The following is a 7,176-nucleotide window of genomic DNA, read 5'->3' as shown; positions in this document are numbered from 1 at the left end:
CCATAAATCAAGGTATCTTGTGAGTGGGGAGATGAAAGGAACACTGATAGCCTAAGAGGTATTTATTTAGTTGTTATCAGAATAATTACTTTAACTTTGTCTTTCCTGGCCAAAGCTGAAGTGAATTTTATAGAGTTTTGGTTAGATTGTTTATTAATTCTTAGCCTTTGGTATGGTTATATTTTTTTTAACAATGACTCTTCATAAACTTATATGGGGTCTAAATTATCCCTTGTAAAATATATATCCATATATATGTATGTATTCATTACACAGAGAATTAGGTGATCTGCCTTCGGGTAACCTGCTGGGAATATCTCCAGAGCTTCTGGCTCCCCTTGAATGGCCGCTTCCAGCTTGTTTTGTTAGAACTCTCAGAATCATAGTGATGGCAGCTCTCTTAGAGTCCTCAGAGATCGAAAACCTATATCATGTCCAGTAAATTGTTCACATCACCACCTTCAAATGCGGCTGCTGTGTCTTCACTTGGTTTTACTCTGGGGGTCAGAAACTTTTGGGTTTCCTCAACTGTGACAGATCTTCCAGAGGCTTCCTCTTTGGTGATCAGAGTAATTCCATCCTGAACAACAATTTCCCAGAAATGATTTAATTGTTTAATTTCCACTTTCTCTCAAAGTGCTTTCAGGAAGTTGTTAAAGCACTGTTCTTCTGAAAACTTAACAGCTTCTTCCTGGAAGGCTCTGATGCAGTCCATGCTCTTCATAAAATATGGTGTTTCATTAGTATCCAAAAACTGTTTGATGTGATTTATGAGCTGGTCACTCACTTCCTCAAAGCTGGCATTCTTCTGCTTCACTAGAACACGGAAGGTTTCAGCAGGATTCACACTTCCGGCAGAGGTGACACTGTCTTCAGCCAGGCTGGAGACGCTGAAGTGGGCTCCCCCTTCCTCAGTCATTAATTTTTTAGAGGTGGGTCCATCTTTATGGTTGTCTTGGAAAATGTCCTGAGTGGTTACTTGATCCTTTTTCTTGGCTCCCATCAGAGGAAAAAGGGTCTTTATTTTAGAGAGAAATTTGACATTTCGCTGTCACCTCAGTGGGAGGATTCGGCATATTCCAAATATGCTGCTGAATTGGGGGTAGAGGCTCCCGGGGATGTAAAGCTCTGTGCAGCAGACAATGAAATAATCTCTGAAATAGAGGATTTGGGATTTGGGTGGTTGGAAACAAGTCTTCAAGAGTATCTGTCTTTCCATCCTTTCTTTACCAAGCTCATGGAGTCAATCAAAGCATCAACAGCATTCAACTGTGCCTTGGTGGGGGCATATCGCTCACTGTTTTTCAAGGCTGAAAACATATATTGCCGCAAGTCTTCCGTGAAAGGTGGCTGCACATACACTAAACATTCACAGTTATGCTTGATATGAGGAAACGCCATGCCTGCTTGAGGATTAGTTCTTCTGTCATAAGCATAGCGAACTCTGGCCACCACGTCTAACTCATCCAAAGCATGAATCAGGGAGGAAAGTGCAACTGCTGTTGCCTCGTTGTCTCTTGCTGCAAAGGCCGTTAGAACTTGATTTCCCATGAAGAATCTTCTCTAAACCTGAGAAGATTTACAAAATCCCAAAACAGAGAAGCACTTGCCCTCCAATTTATATTTCATTTGTTCCTCATACACTTTAGAGAAAGGAGCTATATCACTTCCATAGAGGAACCCTTGAATAATATCCTCTTTTAAAACTCCAGTTTCATCAACAACATTTAAGCAATAAACTGTTTCTTTTTGTATATCTTCTTTTTTTTAGAGTTTTTGCATCCACAACTGTCCAGGTCTTTTAAACTCTCTCCTGTAGAATCAATTTATAGGCTGCAATTCCTATAGACAAATTGGAACCAATGGTCAGTCGGCGGGGCCAGTGCCTTAGTCTCCCGCATAGCTGGCACAGGTGCCCAACAGCATGCTCAGCTAAGTTTTTGTATTTTAGTAGAGAAGGGGTGTCACCATGTTGCCCAGGCTGGTCTTAAACTCCTGAGCTCAGGCAGTCCACCCACCTCAGCCTCCCAAAGTGCCAGGATTTACAGGCATGAGCCATCATGTTTTTCCGTTTATGTCATCTGTGATTTGTTTTTGAGCAGTATTTTGTAGTTATCATTGTAGAGATCTTTTTCTTTTCTACTTAGCTGTATTCTTCTGTATTTTATTTTATTTTATTTGTGGCAGTTGTTAATGAGATTGTGTTCCTGATTTGGCTCTCAGCTTGACTGTCGTTGATGTATAGGAATGCTAGTGATTTTTGTACATTTATTTTGTATTCTGAAACTTCACTGATGTTATTTATCAGCTTAAGGAGTTTTTGGGCTGAGACATTGGGCTTTCTAGATATAGATTCATGTTGTCTGCAAAGAAGGATAGTTTGACTTCCTCTCTTTTTTTTGGATGCCCTTTATTTCTTTCTCTTGCCTGATTGCTCTGGCCAGGACTTCCAATACTATGTTGAATAGGATTGGTGAGAGAGGACATTCTTGTCTTGTGCTGGAGGAATGCTTCTAGTTTTTGCCCATTCAGTATGATATTGGTTGTGAACTTATAATAGGTGGCTCTTATTATTTTGAGGTATGGTCCTTGAATACTTAGTTTATTTGAGAGTTTTTGTTTTTGGTTTTTAAACATGAAGTGGTGTTGAATTTTGTTGAAAGACTTTTCTGCATCTATTGAGATAATCATGTAGGTTTTGTGTGTGGACATATTTTGAGACCTATCAAGTTAGTTTATGTCAGTGAATCAAAGGCTCTTCTTATATATTTTATTTTACTTGTTTTTGAATATCACACATTGTTCTGAATCTTTTCTTTGTTTAACAATATACCTTGGAGCTGTTTTTATATAAGAACACATGCCCCTCATAATTATAATATCTGAATTTGCATTCCATTTTCCATTGTACAGTATTTTTCATAATTCTTAGTTGTGAACAATAGAATTTCCTCTGGCTAGTTTAAACAAAAGATACATTTGTGGAAGTATATTGAGTATTTCAAGAAATCCCTCGGACAATGAAAGAGCCAGCTTCTGAAGGTCTGTGGCTAGAAACAGCGCCACTGAAAAGCTGCTAGGGATCCCTGTTCCTGGTAGGCCTTGCTGACTGGGGGACTTCATTACTGCCTGATCAAATGGAGGCCCCTGGATATCAATACGTTTTTTCTTTCTTGATTTGGTCATTTTCCTAGAGAGAAATTCTGCAATCTTCTCTCTATAGATTGAAGATTTCTTCTGCCTCTCATCTCTGGAATCCATATGGAGGCTGGTGATGAGGGAAACAGGTTTAAGTCTCTCGCTTTTGAAGATGTAGATTTCCACACTTACTTTCAGTTCAGTGTCTTACCACTGTTTTCATCTGTCTAAGGTCTCCAAGTCCATGGACTTCATGGTTCGGAGAAAATCAACCTGTCTTCTGCCAGAGCAAGGAATGGTACTAGTGGCTTCATAGGGTAGGCAAGGACATCTTGAATTCCTTATGATGACATCTGCTTCTGCTTCTTTTACAGACTTTCTTGGTTCTCCGGGATGTAAGCCTGTGTCTGACATTTCACCTGCAGAAGGGCCTGGTGCTTTCAAACCTTTTTTTTTTGGTAAGGGTAAGAGATGGAGGTGCTCAATAGAAAAAAAAAACAAAACAAAACCTTACATTTTATTGGCTTTTCTTCCCTTGTGACATTTCAATTTCAGCTTTCTCTGGTTTGCTGTATTGGCTATTATTCACCCATCTGCTATCCAGCTTCCAAAATCGTGTGGGTATTTCATCTGCTCTCTTCTCATCTCTGTTTTCTTTCTCTGTTTTTCATCTCTCACTTTCCTAATCCTTTTGGCTTTACAACTTTTTAATTCCTTTATTGTAATTTTAGTAGTAGGTGGTATTGATAAACTTGGTATTAAATACACAATATTTAAATGGAGATGCCTACTGTATTATGACCTGTAATAATATTTATCGAAAAGATCTCCAGCCCTGCCCTTGTTTGTTAAGGAATATTGTTGTCAGCATTCCCAAGTGTATCATATGAAGTTACTTAGCTAGTTCCTGAGGAAGCTAAGGTCACTGACTTCAGCATTCCAGGACTGTTGGACAAGCTGTGCCTCATAATAGCTTACTTGAGTAGTCAGTAAGAAACCTGCCCATAAAAGATGTCCTGGTTCTGAAGGAAATATGAAGGCAAGGGCTTTACTTACTTCTTAAAGCTTGGTAAAGGTTTAAATATTTCTTTTGTGGTGTTTTAGCTTGTCTCTTCTAGAGCTTTTGTAAGTTATTTGCTTTCTCAATAGAGAGGTCATAATATTTCTCATTTTTCACAAAGAGATTTTTCTCAGAGGGTATGGATAAAATTAAATTTGGTGGTTGGGAAAGATGGAGACTATGGATTTAGGGAAAAATGATCGAAAAATGTTTACTCAGAAGAGGAAGAAATGTAAAGGCAAAATATAATAATTCATGTTGAGCTAATTCACATGATTAGTTTAGGTGACTAATTATGGAGTGAAATTATTTCAAAATTTCATTTTGGCTATTATTGCATAATAAGAAAAATGGTTAGGCCTTTGGAGAGCTGTTACAATGGGTCCCTGGCTGACACTTAGCTCCAGTCTTTCTCAGTTCCTTAAAATGAACCTAATTTGATGAAATGGTTTGGTAAGATGGATTTGCTTCTACATAACCCAGTGGAGTGGGTGGAAGGAAATGAGTGGGTATACAGATTAAACAAAATTGGCCATGTGTTGATAATTATTGAAAGGGGCTTAACGGGTTTATTCTGTTCTTTCTTCTTCTGTATTTTTGAAACATTTCATAATAAAAGTTTGAAAAGTCACTTTTGAAAATAGGTTGCATTATTTAGAGCAGTTTTAGGTACACCACATAATTCAGCAGGGGGTACAGGGTTCTCACACACCCCCTGCTCCCACACATGCCCACCTTCCTCCGCCGTTAACATCCTACACTCCACTGGGACATTTGTCACAACCGATAAACCCGCACTGGGTACGTAATTATTGGCCAAACTCAGTAGTTTAAATTAGGGTTCACTCTTGGAGCTGTTTGTTATTTGGATCATGAAAAATAAATAATGATAAGTATTCACCATTTAATATCATTTACAACAGTTTTGCTGCCCTTAAAATCCTTCTGCCTATTCATGCCTCCCTCCCCATGTCTTTTTCAGGATGTCATATAGTTAGAACTGCAAATCACTTTTTAAAATTTCTACTCAAAGTTAAAATCAACATATTGCACATAACATTTATTTATGTCCAAACAAAAAGAATGCAAATATAATGAAATTTAAAAGCTTAACACTTTTCCACAAAAGGAACATGGGAACTATGTAAAAAATCATCCCGGAGAGTGGTGCCTTCATCTCAGGAATAAATACAAAGCAAGTTCCTTTTTGTCTACTTGAATCTGCTCATCTTCTCTTTGTCTACCAAGATGCCTCCTGATTTTCTTAGATTCCTTTAGATTGAAGACTTGCATTGGGCTTGTTTTTCTGTATTGTCCTTAACCCTTTTCTTAAAGCCCCACTCTATGTGAGTGTTCCAGGTAAGCTTTTTGTTTATCTGTCCCTGCAGTGAAATGAATATCAGGCTTAGAAATAAGCCAGTCCACACATTTCCTAGCTAAGAAAAGACCCTGTTTGTTCTTTTCATATTTGCAGTGATGGATAATATAATAAGAAGAAACTTCTTTCGAATGTTAACTCAAAATCCCTGTATAATTTAATCCCCACAACAGCCTTAACAAGGTAAGCTTTAATATTGTTTCTATTTTGTAGATAAGGACACTGAGGCAGCAGGTTTTAAGTAAATAGGTTAAGTTTACCCTGCTGATAAGAGGTACATGAACCCTGGAATAGGAATGAGAAAGGCATGCTCTCCTTTTGCTTCTGCTGCAAAGTAGGTATGCTCATTCAAAAGGGGGTACTTCAAAAGGAGACATATCTTGGCTTCACTGAATCTCTTTTTGGGGTATTGTTTTCAGTTAACTTTTCAACTAAATGAAATGTGTTCAAATAGTATAAAGCATATCTCTATCTTTTTTCTTTCATTCTTATATCCCTGTCTTAGTCCATTTTGTATTGCCATAACAGAATACCTAAGACTGGGTAATTTATAAAGAAAAATGGTTTATTTGGCTTATAGTTCTGGTGACTGGAAATCTAGGATTAGGCAGTTGCATCTTGTGAGGGTCTCAGGCTGCTTCCACTCATAACAGAGAGTGGAAGAAGTAGGTACGAACAAAGAAGTGACATACGAGAAAGGAAGCAAGAGAACAAAGCCAAGGAAGCCAGACTCTTTTTAATAACCACCTTCTCGGGAACTAATCCATTCTTGAGACAGCAAGAGCTAACTCACTACTGAGCCATGCACCAAGCCATTCATGAGGGATTCACACCATGACTTAAACACCTCCTGATTAGAGACCCTGGGCCAGATTACCCAGCTAAACTGCACCTAAATTTTGGGATAATTTGTGAGGATTTTTGTTTTGTTTTTCTGCATTTCTGAGACAGGGTTTCACTCTGTTGCCCAGGTTGGAGTGCAGTAGCATGATCATAGCTCCCTCCTGGGCTCAAGTGATCCTCCAAGCCTTCCAAGTAAGTGGGGGCACAGGCACAAGCCACCAAATCTAGCTTATTTATTTATTGAGACAGAGGCTGGCTTTGTCACCCAGTCTGGAGTGCAGTGGGGTGATCTTGGCTCACTATAACCTCTGCCTCCCAGGTTCAAGCCATCCTCCCACCTCAGCCTTCTGAGTAAGCCTATTTATTTTTATATTTTATAGAGACAGGATCTCCCTATGTTACCCTGGCTGGTCTCAAACTCTTAACTGTAACAATCCTCCTGCCTCAGTTTCCCAAAGTGCTGTGATTATAAGCATGAGCCACCACACCCAGCTGGAATAATTTGTTATGCATCAATAGGAAATAAATTTAATGAGAAAACTAAGATATGAAAAAGTTACATAAGTTGTCCAAGATCACTCAGCTAATAAGTGGTATTGAGGTAGGATCCAAGATGGCCGTTTAGGAACAGCTCAGGATTGCAGCTCCCAGTGAAAGCGCAGAGGGTGAGTGGACGCCGCGTTTTTATTGCCCACAGACTAGGAAATTCCCGGGCAGAGGTGCTCCACGGTCGCCAGCGCGGCTGTTTCGGCCAGCA

General features: G+C 39.1%; 1 pseudogene; it reads right to left on the bottom strand.

The window, feature by feature from the left end:
* Positions 1 to 424: 424 nt before the first annotated feature.
* Positions 425 to 7,176, bottom strand: part of LOC108305509 — a 32,864-nt pseudogene continuing 26,112 nt past the window's right edge.

This window comes from Cebus imitator, unplaced genomic scaffold (genome assembly GCF_001604975.1).
Source record: "Cebus imitator isolate Cc_AM_T3 unplaced genomic scaffold, Cebus_imitator-1.0 Scaffold64, whole genome shotgun sequence".
In the NCBI taxonomy this organism is placed as follows: domain Eukaryota; kingdom Metazoa; phylum Chordata; class Mammalia; order Primates; family Cebidae; genus Cebus; species Cebus imitator.
The sequence above is the reverse complement of the archived record's forward strand: the minus strand, read 5'-3'. Positions and strand labels throughout refer to the sequence as shown.